Source organism: Sciurus vulgaris (genome assembly GCF_902686455.1).
Source record: "Sciurus vulgaris genome assembly, chromosome: 3".
In the NCBI taxonomy this organism is placed as follows: Eukaryota; Metazoa; Chordata; class Mammalia; order Rodentia; family Sciuridae; genus Sciurus; species Sciurus vulgaris.
The window spans coordinates 133,102,262-133,119,237 of NC_136463.1; the positions used below are offsets into that span (position 1 = coordinate 133,102,262).

At 43.0% G+C, this 16,976-nt stretch overlaps 1 protein-coding gene across 7 annotated transcripts in view; it reads right to left on the reverse strand.

Annotated features, from left to right (window-relative positions):
* Positions 1-16,739, reverse strand: part of ZNF385B (zinc finger protein 385B) — a 361,157-nt gene extending 344,418 nt beyond the window's left edge. For 4 of the 7 annotated variants that reach the window (XM_079132975.1, XM_079132974.1, XM_079132966.1 and 1 more), the window contains exon 1: positions 16,220-16,359. The gene's annotated coding sequence lies outside the window, so the exon portion shown is untranslated. Of the gene's footprint in view, positions 1-2,491; positions 2,615-16,219 lie in introns of those variants that run through there. The other 3 variants (XM_079132968.1, XM_079132976.1, XM_079132972.1) reach the window with 2 other exon arrangements.
* Positions 16,740-16,976: the final 237 nt, after the last annotated feature.

Sequence of the window (16,976 nt, forward strand, 5' to 3'; positions counted from 1 at the left end):
ATATATCTGGGATATTCTTCCCATCGTAAGTCAGGAACACAATGCTAACTACCCAACCACAATACAAGAATGATCACCTTGTACCCAACAGACTATTTCAGTACAGAAACTACCTCGAGATCCCTAAATTTAACCAATGTTTAAGGATGTTCAGAAGCATAAACTAGGATGTCAATTATAAAATATGTTTCTCTCTATATGGTGTACCCTGACAGCAAATTATTGACACAGATTTTCTTAAATATGAAACCTTGTCCCAGTTCAATTATTTGATGAGTCATGTGACCTGATGGGGTACAATACAACAAGTGGAAGCAGAGTAAGTGAATATAAGACAGGTAATAAAAATAACAGCAATACGCAGTGTGGTATAATATGATACCAGCCTCAAGAGATGGAAAATTTCAACAGTTGACAGGCTGAGGTTAGTGAAGGCAGTTTGACTCGGGGTACTCAGAATAAAAATGTTATTCTACCTGTAAATCTGAGAGCAAGTGCCACTAAAATTGATGGGGACAGGGATCAATGATAAAGCCATCATCCAAGGGACATATCACATCTGCCTTTCACATAAAAGAACCATATGGATCACATACACCACATTTTTCAAGGCACATTTATAAAGACTGCAGCTCTTGCTACAGTTTCTGGGTTTGTATGTGCAAAGAAAGGAATGTAAACAAATGACACCTTCAGATGGCCACACAGGAAGTGAGAAGAGTTTCACTATTAGGAGGATCCTAGAGACCTCCTAAGGAATGCAACAACTAATACATCATCCACTATCCTGTATTTTCAACATGATATTAGGTGTCCTAGAATTCAAAATATGTTTAAGGTGATCCTGGATATTGCAGAGCAAAATTAGCGACTACTGTCTCTGTTCCATTTGATTATCTTGATGTTATCAAGAATCATCATATCATGTGGCTGGCAAGACTTGTCCAAAGCCAACTTGTTCTCTTGTAAGATGATGGAAGATAAAGGGAACCTGTCAGAGGTTTTCCCCTTAGATTACATTCTCTCCCATAACATCCTTGCATGTGAAGTAACCAAACACATACCTCAGTTGACCATAGAAAACTATTCAGTGACTTCTATGTTTACATTTCAAAGTCAAATTCTTGGAAAACACTAGAATAGCTGTGTTCAGGATTTGGTACCAAAAGCCAACAGTCTGTGGTCTGACAGCCTTAGCATCTGAAGTCATTTCAGACATAGAGGTATAAAATTTAATTTAAATTGTTCTAGTCACTCATATGTCTAGTTAGGTATGTTGCTTGCTTTTCCTGCTATATTTGTATATTTTCAAATGGGAATTTGCTGATATAAGATGGTGATACTTAAAGGGAGTTTGCTAAGGAACTAAATTATGAAGTCATTAAATGAGACAAGCTCTCCATATCCTGCTTATCTGCTGTGTGGTTCTAAATAATCTCTCCACCTGTGCAATGGGAAAAAGTAAACTTTGGTTTTATTCCATATATAAAGTCCAGGAAGCCGACTTTGAGCATCTCAAGTAGACTTTCCCTCCCCAGACTAGCCTCTCTGTTAACCCAGAGGACCTAATCCTGTGCCAAAAACAAGAGACAAAGAAGAAAAGCCTTTGGTGGAGGTAGGAGCCTCCACTAAATTACTGTACTCCTCAGACTTTAATGTGCAGATGAAACACCTGAAGTTTAAAGTGCAGACTCTGATTCAGTAGGTCTGAGAAGGGCCTGAGAGTCTGCATTTCTAACACGCTTCCAAGAGATGCTGGTGCTGACGGTCCACAGAGCCATCCTGAGCAGCTGGAAGCCCAGACTCCTCAACAAGACACCAGCTCTTCTCTGCCACCTCTGAGCTGTATCACTTTAGACATATTATGTCACTTTCTCAGTGTTTCATTTCCTCCTCTAAATAATCAGGCAAGGAACAAAGGACCTTACTGAATTCTAGGAGTTAAAGAGGACATAAAAGAATAAAAGCATTCTGAAAAAGTTGAACAGGCTACTCAATTGACAGTCTTTAAAATTACTGACGGACACAAAGACAACTCTTCTCTTAAAAAACAACAAAGTGGACGCTGCTGCAGCCACCACCATTTTAAGTCTGTGGGTCCTCTGGCCCTCTGGCTCTCTGGTCAGGCCACAGCTGAGAACCTGGCCTTCTGCACAGTTATTTCTGAAAGCCCCTGGACTAGACCTTGTAGAGTGGCACAGTCCCCTTGACAACTCATCTTCCAAAGCCCCAGATTCCTTTAGCTTATTCCCAAGACAATGACCTACCAATGAAACGTGTAGGGAGGAAGAAAGAGCAAATTTCCACGTCCATATAGTTCACAATGTATGGAATTTCCCCTTAAAGTGTACCAGTTTCTACCTACTGATATGAAAAAAAGTGGGGGCCAATAGACATACATTGCCCAGTGCCACAGTAGTTCATTAAGGATGGAGATAAAACTGGAACCATGAATTTAATTCCTAGTTTAGGGTGATTGCCTCCACTCTACCTTGGAAGGAATTCTCCTCAACCCTTCTTTTTTTCCAAGTTCCTCACAGTTCTCTTCAGTCACTCCTGATTTTGTGGCAGCAGATGGTGGGGGTACCACTGGACCAATGTAGTGTTGACCCAGAGAAGATGGAGAAGCCACAGGAGCAAGGGGGAAGCATTCCTCCTGGATGAAGATGAAGGGGCTGGAAGAAAGAAGCAGTAGCCTTGGTTGTATGTCCCTCCTCCTCTGTCCTCTCAAAGGAGCCTCAGGAAAGAACAGCTGAAGTACTCATCAGACCTACATTCATACTCCAGAGATGGTGTTATTTTTTTTGGAATCCATTTAAAACTGGATATCTTTTTTAAAAAGTCTACTGCAACAAATAGGCCACCCTCTAACTAGAGTATGTGTCTGCCATATGATCATGAACAGCTTGGATCCAGGGTCCACAAAGTCACACAGCTCTAGAAGGAAGCCTGTGAGCAGTGCATGCCAAGAAGTGAGATCTGGACCAAGGAGGAGGTATAGCACATGACAGGAGCCAGCCTGGATGCAGACTGATGGGCTGTGATGGTCACAGGAACCAAGCAAAGAATGAATTATGGAGTTCTGTGGAGAGAAATGGGCTCAGGGCAGATTTATTATGCTCCATTTCCACTGTGCTAGCAGGCTGCACAGTCTCAGAGGCACAGATTTACTCAGGACTGAAATTTTACATCCAGGGATGCTGTCTCAAATAATCTAATTTGGTGAGATGAGAAAATCATATCTCGTAAAACTGTCATCTCTTTCCAAAAGCCCATATAAAAGTTTATAGGCTGCTGGGGTATCTAGCCATAGCATGAGCTTTGATTATAGGTGGAGACAATGGACTTAAAGATGAAATTATTTTAATAAGAAATGCTACTACTCAGGATGTGAAGTTTGTTCTTTACAACCCAAACTTCATACATTTTTATAAGGTGTCTATCTGTTTGCTGTCAGACCCAGGAGCTGCTGTGTCGCCATCACTCTGTCAAAGCTTCTTCAAATATAGGAATCTTGCTCTGGGTGTGATACATTATGTGATATTAAGGTATACGACCCTGTACCCACTTCCAGCACCTCCTGAGTGACATTTATGCTTGCCTCTACGCAAAGGTTAAAGTAAGTATCTCCCCAACCACTGTGCGATGGGTTCCCCTTTCAGCCACTGTGCATTAGGAACAGAATGCCTTGGAAGAAAGAGGGACCGTGGCTGCCCTCTGCTAATTCTAGATGGAAGAGAAATGATGCTCAACAGCACAGTGATACCCATGCCAAGGAAACTCCTTCAGGACTTGTGTATAGATGCCTTTTAGGGGTTGAAGAAAAGAAAAGGAAAGAGAGAGAGGGGACTATTTCTAAATAATAGCAGCTACCACTTTCCAAGGGTTCATTATGTTTCTGGAATAGGATAAACACTGCATGTACATTATTTCATTTGCATTCTTGTGAGATATATAATATGCCCATTCTGTAAGAAAGGAATCTTCTGCCTAGGAATGTTTTAAGTTGCCCAGGGCCATACAGCAGGGACTCCATCTGGATGTGTCAGATCACAAAGAACAGTCTTTCCCAATGCCATCCCAAACAGAATTTCCAAGCATAACAATGCTTCTCTTGTCAGCATCATTCTGGCTTCTTGATCTTCCAAAAATTAATGCATAGGGGAAAAGGACTTTAGGAAACCTTTGAAAGCGAAAGAAATTATGAATCATAGAAGTGAATACTGAATGAGCAAGAACAGTGAACTAGCTCGTCCTACCACCAGGGCTGCAGAAGGGGCATCTTGGAAGCTACAGAGGAGGTAGCTTTCCCTTCTCTAATGTTGGAGAGTTAGTTGGTCTCATCCTCCTCACTGTCTTTCCCTCTTCCCCTGAAACAGAATGGATGGATAGGTAATCAGGACTAGGACTGAGGAGGTAGGGTCGGAAGAGAAAGAATATTGTGGTATTTTTCTTTTTAGTTCCTTACCATGAGGGTTAAAGTCATACCAGGAAGCTCTTCTGGGAGAAGGGTGAGATGGGAGGAGTACTCAAACATTCAGTCCACAAACATAAGCATTCACTATTTGCCAGACACTTGTATAGTCATGAAGTTAATAAATGAGTCAAGGAGTCTCTCTAGGGGTTTGCGGTCCAGTAAGGAGAGGCGATGCACACAGATCATGACAATCTAATAGACAAGTGCTTTAAGAGAAACAGAAAGAATGGTGTGAGAACATGGAAAGCTTTCTAAGGAGTTTAGCTCAGGTGTGACAAGGCTGTGGCACAACTTGTGAGAAGTCACTGAAGCTGACTACAGAGCTTGGCCCTTGTGTGAAGAGCAGGAAACAATGGCAGAATTCTGGTTAAGAAAGGACACACCAGTATTACTGCCCTTTGGCTGTTAAATGAGAAAATGTTATGGCACAAAATAGGTGCTCAATAAGTGCAGGGTAGCCTGGTGTGATGGTGCACGCCTGTAATCCCAGCAGCTTGGGAGGCTGAGGCAGGAGAATCAAGAGTTCAAAGTCAGCCTCAGCAAAAGCAAGGCACTAAGCAATTCAGTAAGACCCTGTCTCTAAATACAATATAAAATAGGGCTGGGGATGTGGCTCAGAGGTTGAGTGCCCCTGAGTTCAATCCCTGGCAACACCCCCCCCCAAAGTGCAGTATATGTAAAAGCAGGAAAAATGATAAAAATGTGGGAATAAAAAGGTAAAGTCATTGCTCTTGCATCTTCTAAAAAGTCTAAGAAGGCCTCTTTCCCTAACTTCTTTCTTACATACCCTCCTCCCCTGCCTATAGTCATTCTTTAAATTATGTTTTAATTAATGTCAAAGGGACAGAGTGTAGTGATCAACCCTACCAAGTTTCCCCTCAATGGAGGAATTCCTTCGATGTTGTGTTGGTGGCTGATCAGCCACCGCAGACTTCTGGCTACAAGCAAGAGACTCCATGGCAGCCATACTCTTACTGGACAGTTTGAATCATTAGAAAGTTCTTTCTCATATTGAGTTGAAATCTGCCACTCTCTACTCTACCCACTGAATCTGGTCCTGCCTGCTGGAACTTCAGAAAAAGAATCTACTTCCTAGTCCACATGTCACCCCTTCGATGTTGCAGAGAACAGGCATGTCATTTCCAAGCCCTCTTGTCTGACACAGATGATCAGATGCCTTGTCCTCTTGCTAATGGAGTTCAGGAAGTGGCAGCTACGAGCTGGGGGACGTTCACTAAGATTCTGCTTTGTGTCTTTGGTCATGCTGGCCTACTTAGGTGGCTTCAACCAGTACTGAAATTCTGACCCTGTTGCACACTTTCTCATGGTCATAAGGCTTACGAGAGACAAAGTGGGCTAGTTGGAAAAGCCCTTGGAGTAGTTTGACCTTCCCAATTAGTCACAGGCTCTGTACACCATTAAAAATCCATCCTTTGCAGGGTCATCTCAAAGTACCGGCGTAATCAACCCTATGGAGCAGTTGGGATATTGCCCTTAACATTTTTTCCTTAATGTTAGGAAATAAACTTGCCTTGTCATCAGTACCTTCTCTCTTGAGATCTGTACACTCCAATCCTGCTGTCTCCTGTATGCATCATCCCCACACACATTTAACTTGGTAGGTATATCATTTCCTGAATTGGCATACCTTTTTGCCAAATACCCACTTTGGCCAATGTCCACTCCCTTCAGTTACCAACGAGCCTCTCCTTACAGTTGAGGGAGGAGGGTGACAGCTATGTGATCTGAGGCAGGGCTCAATCATAACATGACCCTACAATGAGGAGATGCTACACTGTCAACCTTTATGCCACCTGCCCCTCAATCGCACCATGAGATTTCATAGATAACCAAGTGTTAGTTATAAAACAAAGCAAAACACTATTGCTGACTTTTAAAGTCATCAATGATCAGAGTTAGAGATCTTTACGACACAAAGCTTAATAATTCTTAATGCCAATGTTTGCTCATTACTTTATGCAACAACATTAATAATTTTAGAATCTGTATTTAAAATGGGTCTAAGGAAGTGCACACTCCAAAGACACAGAAGAATTGTTACATACCCTGAGTAAACACATTTTTTTGCTATCATTCTTGATAATTCTGAAACATGATTTCAACATCCACATATTTCTAAAGATCAGACTAGCCTTTACCCATGCCAACCAAGAGCATATTATACTGTCTTTTCCTGTGAATACAAGAGGAAGACGCAGATCCCAGAACCTGTGAAATTCTTGACAAATTTAAACCATGCTTATATAAGCCATGCTCAGTGAGGAAAGGAAAACTTCAAGGACCCCAAAGGGCTAAAAGGGTCTCTGCCATGAGAGCAGCGTTTAAATGCACACCAGCACGGCTGTACATTTGGCACAGTCGTCTCAGGCTCTACTCAGTAGCTGCATAAGGCAAATAATGGGAAGGGAACCAGAGAGAACAAAGCCTGTATTTCCCACCATAAAACCACAAGGACAGGACAAATGACTGTTCCCAGGATGCAGAGAAGAGAGAAGCCTGGGTACAGAAGAGAGAAGAGACACTGCTGACATTCAGTGGTCATGGTGGTCTCAGCCCCAGCCAAATGGTCACTACGTTGATGCAGTTACCAAAACCACTGCCATTGTCTGAAGGAGTGAGTCACGAAGGCGAAGACGAAATTCCAACAAGCACTGGTCAGCAAACTCCCTCTGAGCATAAATATCATCTGGGAGACAGGAAAAAAGTCAGGCTGCAGGACATCATCTCCTACCACCTCCTTTTAGATTTTACAGAGTTAGGCTTGGGCCCCACGGTGGACTAAAGCCTGTGAAAAAGTCAGCCAGTCCATAGTCAGTCAGAGGTACAGTCTGGTTCTCCAGAATTCACACATGACAGGGTCCATGTGGGGGGCTCTTAGAGCAACTTAAGGAAGGATTGGCATATAGCACAGGGGAACTAAGTGTGGCATATTTTACTGGACTTTTGCTAAGAACCACAACTGATTCTGATATAATTATTCCTCATGTGAGAAAAGGGCTAATCTCCAAGTGTGTCTGGGTCCCACCTCAAATCCAATGAGTCTGAACTTTTGTTAGAGTTTGGATCCTAAAGGTCCCCCAAAGGTCCAAATGTCCCCCACTGTTCCCAGCCTATGGCACTACTAGGTGGTGTCAGAACTTTAAGAGGGGGGCCTAGTTGGGGGAAATTAGGTCATGGCAGAGGTGCCCCTGAAGTAGACATTGGGACCCGGGTTGTTCCTCTCTTGCTTTCCTGCCACCAGGAGGTGAGCAGCTTTACTCCACCACGTGATCCTGCCAGAGACCCCAAACTATGAACCCAACCAAGCGTGGACTGAAAACTCTGAAACCATGAGCCAATATAAATCTTTCGCTTGTTTAATTTAAGTTGTTTAGTTCCGGTATTTTGTCACTAGGACAAGTTGACTAACACAACCTTCCAGGGTGAATTTTAGGAATCTGCATATTGAGCACATCCCCAGGGATTCTTTCACATGCTAACATCCAAGAATGACCATAGTAAGGATGTTTTTAGGACCAGTCTGGTGACAAGCATAGAGCAGAAGGAGCAGGCTATGCAAAGAGGAATAAGACTAAGATCTTACCTTCCACATTCTGATATGGAAGATTTTATTCCTTTGCAAGTGAGATGATCATTAAGAACCATATGTATAATAATAAAGCATATGTGGACTTAAACTCTGGTAATCCTTCATGTAATTCACCTATTGTATCTTTCTCTTGCCAATTATTTTGCTTTCTAAATTCTGACTTTAAAAATACAATTCAGATGTTAAAGTAAAAGCCTGTAAACTCAGGAGGATCCCAGTAACTATCCAACTACAATTTGGGTTCCCAAGAAGAGACTGGCTTTGAATGAATCTGCCCTAGTTACACAGACTCTGGCCACATGAGCAGTTTCCATACCTGAACCACTTCCTGGTTTGAGTGACTTTCAAACATTCGAGGTTTCCACATGGGCATCAAGCTTAGCAAGCACGTTCATGCAGAAGCTATGTGTTCAGCCACTTGGTCCTTTCAAAAGCCCCAGAGCCCATTTTTGCCCGTCAAAATTCACCTGTGCTTCACATGGTTACACAATTTCAAGAGTCCCTGTAGTGTTTACAATTCTACATCTCTGCTCCCCCTCTCATTTCATTGCTCTTTTAAAGTAAACAAGGAAAAGTAGGGGAGAAAACAAAGAATATGTAATTGAAAAATACCAACTAAGTTTCAAACTGAAAGATCAGAGTTGCAAAAGTTCTCTTGGCAAAGAAATCAGTGTACCCATGAGGTGTTCAATATTAATAAACCACATAAAGTACAATTATGGCTACCTCTATGAATACTGTAGGTGCCAAGAACATTGCTAAGTATATTTGTATGTATATTCTCATTTTATCTGACAACAATCCCATGAAACGGTCTTTCATGGTCTCTTAGACTTAGGAAACTATGGCACAGAGAGGAGGTTAAGTAACTTGGTTACACAGTTAATAAACAGAAGAGCTGAAAACTGCAAGCTCCAAATCTGACTCTAGAACATAAACTCAACCTTTAGGCTATAGTGTATCTATTAGTGCAAAGCATGCAGTGTGTTTTGCAGCTTCATTAGGGCAAAACATGCAGTGTGTTTTACCATCAGCATTTCTGGGTAGCTAAGAGCATGTACAATGACCAACTGATTTAAATAAAAATATTTCATGCATGCAAAATCAAAATGCTGGTTTCATATACAAGTATGCTCATTTGTATGCAAACAGTGGCATTTTATGTTTGAATTCTTATTCTAAGCATCAGATTTCTCACAGCACACAAGGTAATACCTCTCTCCCCAAGCCACCTCCAAAGTATCAAATCTAAGGACATCACAGGATCCACACATTTTCTATATGAAATTTAAATGTTAATGTTAATATCAGTAGTTGTTTTCTACAATTATTTGTAATGTTTAATTTCCCTAGGCTTGAATTTTAAAAACTCTGAATTTTGTAGGTCTCATTTTTCTAATTTATCAATGAGGATTTTGCACAAAGGTCACTTTTAACTCTAAAGGCACTATCGATTTAATAACTGTTTTTGACCCTGTGGTAGTGATTTTCATATCCTAATCCAATATTTCACAGAAATAGCAAGTTATGTAGCCTGAAGAGAATTAGAATCTGTACCCTATTTGGAAACCAGTATGCGCTGGCCAAGAGTCCAGGCTCTGGATTACAAAACCTTAGTAGATTGACCATTTCAATTAACGCACATGGAGAACCACAACACTCTGTAGAATTTCACACAATTTTAACACTAGTATATTAAAGCAAAGATTTAGAAGAATTAGCTCATTATCTCTCACAATGGGCTTTAGTGTAGCTCAATGGTATTTTTTGACATTTTATCCTATCTTCTCAATCATATTTTTAAAAAGTACACATCACAGTGTCGAGAATAAACATGAAGCTGTTAGTGAAGATTTAATTTAAAAATGTTCTTCCTGATCTAAAAGTAAATAATGCAGAATTAAACACATTTATTCTAAGAGAAAAAGGTGGGAAGCAGTACTCATGTGTAGTTCTTTTCATGCAAAGCAAATCAGCATGACAACCCCTGATAATCATGATTGGGTACCTCTGCCAGGCCCCCTGGAGTTATAGAATACCCCTGTTATTTATTTCCAGATGCATGCAGGGGGAAAAAAAGTATATGGGCCCTCAGTTAATATTGGTTATATCCATTTGTCTAATCTTTGTTTTGCTGATACAATGATAATAAAATAGAATAATGACTATTCAGACTCTTAGCCAAAAAGAAAAGAAAAAGTTGATCAGCTTTAGCACACTTAGGATAGGGTGTGTGTGTGTGTGTGTGTGTGTGTGTGTTATTTTTAAATTCCATTTCCCATTATAAACTCAGAAATGTAAATGCTTTACACATTCATATTTATTACCAAAATAAAATGCTCTCTTAGGTCCATGAATTTCAATCCTTTTTATTTGTTGATGATAGAACTGTCTTTATTAAAGGGCTAAGTCATTTTTCATAAAGTAGGTAAGAAATCCTGGTCATCTTTTTGTATCAGTTTTCTAAGTATTTTAATCCATCTCTGCTGTTTATGAGATTGTTGAGCTGGTGTGGCACCAAATGAATCAAAAACAAAAGGGCAATTGTTTTTTTATTAGTATATATTCCTTCTCTATTTTTTACTGACTTATGAGAAATGTGCTCATAATTTTTCTAAATTCTTTTTTCAAGTTGATAGCACTGTGCTGAATTTCTTGAAGCTGATTGGGGGTGAGGACATCATTAGCCAGGCTAGGCCAGGTAACACTTAAGCAATTCAGGGAGTTTCTGTTGGAAACTATGATTATTCTAAAACACAACTACTGCCTTTACTGGAATAACCACAGTGGGCACAGCACTCTACCACTGGCTCCACAGACAGCTTCTCAGGGATTTTTCACCACAGTGAGGTCAACCCACTTCACAGATGAAGAAACCAAGGCCCAAAGAGTTTAAATAACCACCCAGGGCACTCAGAGCTGAAGAGTGAAAAAGCTGGAGTTAGACTCTCAATACTGCTGTCTCAGCCATCACACAGCGCAGTCTCCTCAGATCAGAAACTATACCTCTCCACCCAAGCTGGAAATTGGAGTCACGTGGAGAAATTTACAAAATATTGATCAAATGGGCTTGGTGGTGTGCTTAGTAGCACAGTGCTTGCCTAGTAGCATGTGCAAGGCCATGGGCTCGATCCCCAGCACAGCCAAAAAAAAAAAAAAGATAAGTTAAACCATGGCTTAGAAATAAGCTTAAAGCATCAGTATTTTTTTAAGGCTCCTAAGGTGATTTTAAGCATGAATCCAGGAGTGAGAACAAGTGAATTAGAGGACACCAAGGAATAAGAAATATGAATATTTGTCTGATTAGACTAGAACAAGGAAAGTTCAAGTTGTTTATCTAGAAGAGGAACACGCAGCAAGAACACCAGACGGGGGCACGCAGCAACCCCAGCAGTCACAGGAGCCTTGGTGCCTCCACCCAGCCTGCTCCTGCCCCACGTGAACATCCACATGGCATCTTGTGCTGAAGCAGACCCAGGAAGCTGTTCACCCACACCCTCCATCACCAAGGGATGGAGGAGCCCAGAAAAGAAACAGCTTCGCAATGTCTCGCACTGGCAGGAAAGGCAGGACGAGAGCTTGCGTCTCCTGCACCCTATTTTGGGGTTCACTGAAAAAAATTTGGAAGCGGTTGGAAAACAGGTGGGGTAGGGAGTTCGCCAAGACACCTGAAGAAAATGTCAAGAGCCAGAGAGCAAAGACAAGAAAAACATCAAAGCAGAGGGAGAAAGAAGAACAGCCATAATCTGCAATAATGGCTGAAGATGAGAAGGAATGCATAACAAAGCAATGTGACTGGCCAGAGAAAAATACAATAGGGAGAACTAGCAACTGCAAAAATGCAGCAATAGAATAACAGGGAAATACACAGAAATAACCAAGCCTTCCATTCAGCCTTGGGAGGCACATCCAGGCCTACCATACTTTCAAAATAGAAAGGAAGACTGAAGTAAACACTACCTATAGGAAGATTGCCTGACCAAGAGGCAGGGGCTGCCAGTAACCCCCAAGCCTGTTAAGTATCATCTATAGCCTTGCTGCCCAAAGTATGGCTTAAGGATCAGCTATTTCAACATTACCCGGTAGCCTGTTAGAAATGCACAACCCTGGGTCTCATCCCAGACCTGCTTAACCAGAATCCCTATTTTAATAAAATTTCCTAATGATTTATATGCATATTAAAGTTTGAGAAGCTCTGGTTCTACTCCATAAGAACAAAATTGAAATGTTAAAGAAAAAAATGGAAAAAGAGAGTAGTTTTTACACAAGAGACCAGAGAACAAGTTAGAATTCAGTTCAACTAATTAAATTTTTTGTTGAAGTCCTATGATGGGCCAGGCCAGGAGCTGGGTATTTCAGGAAATGAAGGTCTGAGGTTAGGCCAGGTTGGTACACTTGCCTTAGAGAAGGAGGCAAAAACCATATGAATGTATGTGAGGAAGACTTTGACCTTTTCTTCAAGAAGAGATCAAGTAGAATTTGGTGAAGCAAAAAGCTGGAGTTAAAGGGAGATAAGGGAAAGGGAAATGTGCTGACTGACAGGTGGAGATGGTTATGGGGAAGTGGAAAGGGCCTGCTCCACGCACAGGGAATAGCCTGAAAATGGAGACAGGGCTCAGAGACCTGCGGTATGTGCATGGAGCACTGACCTCAGCACAAGGCATCCTCAGACTGTTTCAAGGAGGCTCCTCAGGGTATAGATGTCTCGGGAGGCAGCAGAGGAGGGCTGGATTGCTGGGGATCCATTGTATCAGTGGATTCCAACATCAAAAAATAAAATTACAATATATCACTGAGCAAATACACAGTGTGTTTTTAAAATTATCTTCCCCAGTTGTATGTGACAAGCAGTAGGCATGAAAGTACTCATCAAGGACGTGTATAAATGAATGAATGAGTCAATCAATGAGATCAAAGTAGAAATTATGGAGTTACTTTGGGGCTGAAATTCAGAGAGTCTTAACCATTAGAGGAGAGGTTTATACATCATTTGGTAGGAAAATGGGGGAAAGTTTATTCGCCAGTGTACTTCTGCTTTAAGAAGCTAATTCTACAAAGCCAGTTGTGAAATGGATTGAAACAGAAGAGACTGAAGATGGAAAACTTGCCCGGAAATCATCTTTGTAGATCTAGAAAGAGATAAGACTAAACAAAGTTGTTCACTGTGAGGATAGAAAGGCGAAGTGGCCATCATGAGGCATTTGGGCACATGAGGTCGGTGGGATTTGTTTGTGAATTATAGATGGAAAGCAAAGGTATTGGGAAGATTCTGGGTGACTGAGAAAACTGATGGAGTCACCCCTGCTCATTTGGGAGAAAGCCATTGAACAGAGTTTAGATAAAACACTGTGAAAGCTAATGTTATATTTGAGGCACCTGAGAATAATATAAAGCTCTCTCTCAGGTGGTTCAAAATGTAACAGTGAAATTCAGGAGGGAAAGAAAACTAGGGTGTCACTTCAGGAAGAAGTAATCCCACACTCATAAAAGGCCACTACTGAATTAAAAATTACTTTTAAAAAGGACAAAAAGGAGATAATCTATAAAACAAAGAAAATCATGAGAAATCCCTAGCATTAAAAAAAATAATAATGAAGAAGAAATAGTAAGGGAAACAGGCTACAGTGAGACCCCTGGGGAACAGAGACAGGAATGGGGGAAGTAGCAAAATTGAGATGATGACATTATGCGGAGGGGGCTCATAATAAAAAAAAAAAAAAAACAGAAGCAAGCAAAAGACAGGGGGAAAGTAGGGCAGACACACACTCACTGTTAGTTAGATCTTTGAAGATTCAGGATCTCATAGGAGCAGTAGAGAGCCAATTTTTTGCTCTTTATTTCACAAATGAAGCAGTTGCTCCAGTGAGAAGTTAAAGCTAACTGCTCGTGTTTTTTAATGCAAATTTTTGCTGTTCAAAATCAGGTAATGACAGCTCTGAGCTTGATAAGAAGAAAAAACGTCAAAGGGCAGGGCATGGAGGGAGGAGGAGGAGCATTCCATTCCAGAGACTTAGGACCCTTGTGTTTTTCATGCTTCCCAAACTACACACAGCATTATTCTGTGTAGATATGTCACCTTTCAGGGTTGTTTTGAAGGATTTTTTTTTGTTTGCTTGTTTTCCCTCAGAGCTAGGACACCTGCCTGAGAAAAAAGAAAGCTGAAAACACCTGATATACTTTGATAAATCATCATGTAATAGTTGCAGTTTGTAAAGTTATTCTCCAACTGTTGACAGGTCTCACCAATCGGCCATATTTGAGTGACAAGTACTAATCACGGTTCCTTCTTTGGTTTGACTGAAGAGGAAAGCTTCCATTGGCTTCCCTTCTGCCTCAGTTCAGGAAGGAAATGATAATTGTTTTCTTTTAGCTTTGTACATCTGCATATTGTTAAAATCCTGTAAAGTGTCACCATTATTTTTCTTAATATAGATGATATGTAGTGGTTATTAAACTTCTCTAAAAAAGGTCATTACTTATGTAATGTAAAACAATATAATGCAAATGAATCTCACTGCAATGCACTGATACTACCAGGATGTTCCCAGAGAGGACAGCATTTTTTTCTGTTAGGAGATTTCACCTTTCCAAAAGCATTTTACTACAAATGCATCAAAAGAGGTCAAGGAGACCTACTAAAATAGCTATTTGATTTGTGGTTTTCAGTTTTTGAAATGGGTGAGACTGTGAATTACAAATCCACAAATACCTGGTTTATGGGACTACAGAATCTGAAAACCAATGCTCTGATCAAATAGTTTCCCACCTTAAACATCTCAAGTAGCAAAACTTGTAATATTTTACATTCTAAAGGTATTTATCTATTATTACAGGGAAGAGGCAGCACATGCGTTATGTACCTATGGCATCAAAGTAAGATTAAAGGACTCTGAAAACTGATAAAGTCTGACCCTGAAACATTTAAGGGAGCTTTTTCAAACCAAATATTTAACTTTATCTGAGATGTGGCTTATTGGCTTTATGAAAACCTTTCTCATTTGATAACTGCATTTCTCACAGCTTTGTGAATTGTGTGGAAGCTGTCAGTTTTCACACTAGAGGCTCTACACTGTAACACAAATGTTCCTTCTCTTTGGGCATCTTTTACTACATCTTGACAAAGTTCGAATTCTTCTTGGTATGATGCTCCCCAGAAAAGCAAAGCCAAAGAGAATTGCAAATCTCATCTCTATATGAAAATGAAGAGAATGAAGAAGGATGTTTCCCAATCCAGGAACTTTTGGGAACATTCCAAAACAGCATTTATTTGTATTCATGGGGAAACGTGTGTTGGGGGGGGGGGGGGTGTTACTTGGCAATTTATTTTCCTTTAAGTACCCACAAAACTTGCCATCCAGGTTCACCATAAAAACTGTATTCCAGAGCTTGAGGAAGCAGCGGAGAAGCATCTTCCTGCCAGCTCTCCCTTCTCCCCACTGGCCCCCGCACATAGCAGTGGCGAAGCAGATGGTCCTCCTCCTCCCCTTCTCGTCCCTTCCGCAGTCCCACAGAGTCCTCCCACCCTGCGCTGACACCTTCACCAGCACTCCGTAGACAAGGCTGCCCTTCGTGCCTCCCAACAAGTGCAAACTTTGGGCACCTTCTCTCTGCTTCCTTGTCCCCATCTCACCTTCGTTCAGCTGCAGAACTCTCCTGGGACCCCACGCTTCAACTGTTACCCTCCTCCCGCACTTCGGTACCCACCCTACCCATCTCCCTCTAATGAAAAGAAAGACGTCAAACCCCAAACTTCTCAGTGGCAGAGGCGCTGCGGCTAAACACAGCGGGGCACTCTCCTTGTCCTCTCCCCATCTCCATGCTCTCTTCCCGTCCTTGAGAACCGGAACCTATCCTGGGGGCTCATCTGCTCCTCCGGCTTCCCAACCTTCAGTTTAACTACAGGGACTCCCACGAGCCTCGCCTCTGCAGCCCGGGGAGCAGCCCGTGGGCGCCCTCCTCTACAAGTGGGACTGCGGGACAAAGTGCAAACTCTATCGGGAGGTGGGCTCGCAGCCATTCCCTGGGCGGCGCGCCCAGGTGCCCACTCTCGCGGCGGAGGCGGGCGGGGGACGTACAGGAAGGCGGCGCCAGCTCCGGGGACACCGGGCTGGGCTGGGGCGCCCGGAGCTTACCTCGGCGCGCGGGCCGCGGGCGCGTTGGGCAGTGGCTCCTCCAGCCGGGAAGCTGTTGCTCGCGCTCGGGCGGTTGCGGCGGTCCCGCCAGGGCTGCACCGGGGCTTCGCGCAGACGCTCTCCAGCGATCTGCTGCAGCCCCGGACCGTGGCAGCCGCGACAGCGGCGGCGGTGGAGCCGGCGACAGCTGGGCGCAGCGAGGCCCCGGAACTGTCCAACTCTTGCGGGCGTGGGGCTGAGACGCCCGGCCGCGGCCCCGGCACTGAGCGCCTGCGCGCCCGGCCTCGCCCAGGTGAGGCGCGTGTGCCGGGAGCCCGCTGGGCGCGCCCTGCCCGCACCAGCAGTCCGCCGGACTCCCTCGTCTGGCCGAGGACCCCCGGGGTTTAGACGCTCCAACGCCACTCCCGCGCGCCGAAGGTGGTGACGGTTGACCAAGAAGAGACTTGCGAGGCACACACACTAAGGCGATGAGGCGGGACTGTTCGGGGCTGGTTGACACTGCAGAGCCTCCCGCAGCAGCGCTGCCTTAAATCCCGCCTTGCCAGGCGCGCGCGCACAGCTAGGGAGAGCAGGAGCTGGCCGACCAGGGGTCCCACCCGGGACGCAGCTTCGGGCTCAGGTCCCTGAAGAAGTGCTTGGCGATGACAGGGGTCCCCAAACTGGGATGCCAAGCTGCGCAGAAGGGCGGATGTTTCTTGTATTAGGCAAGCCAGAGTGAAACTCTCTTCTTGGAGATGGGCAGACCAACTATTTGTTT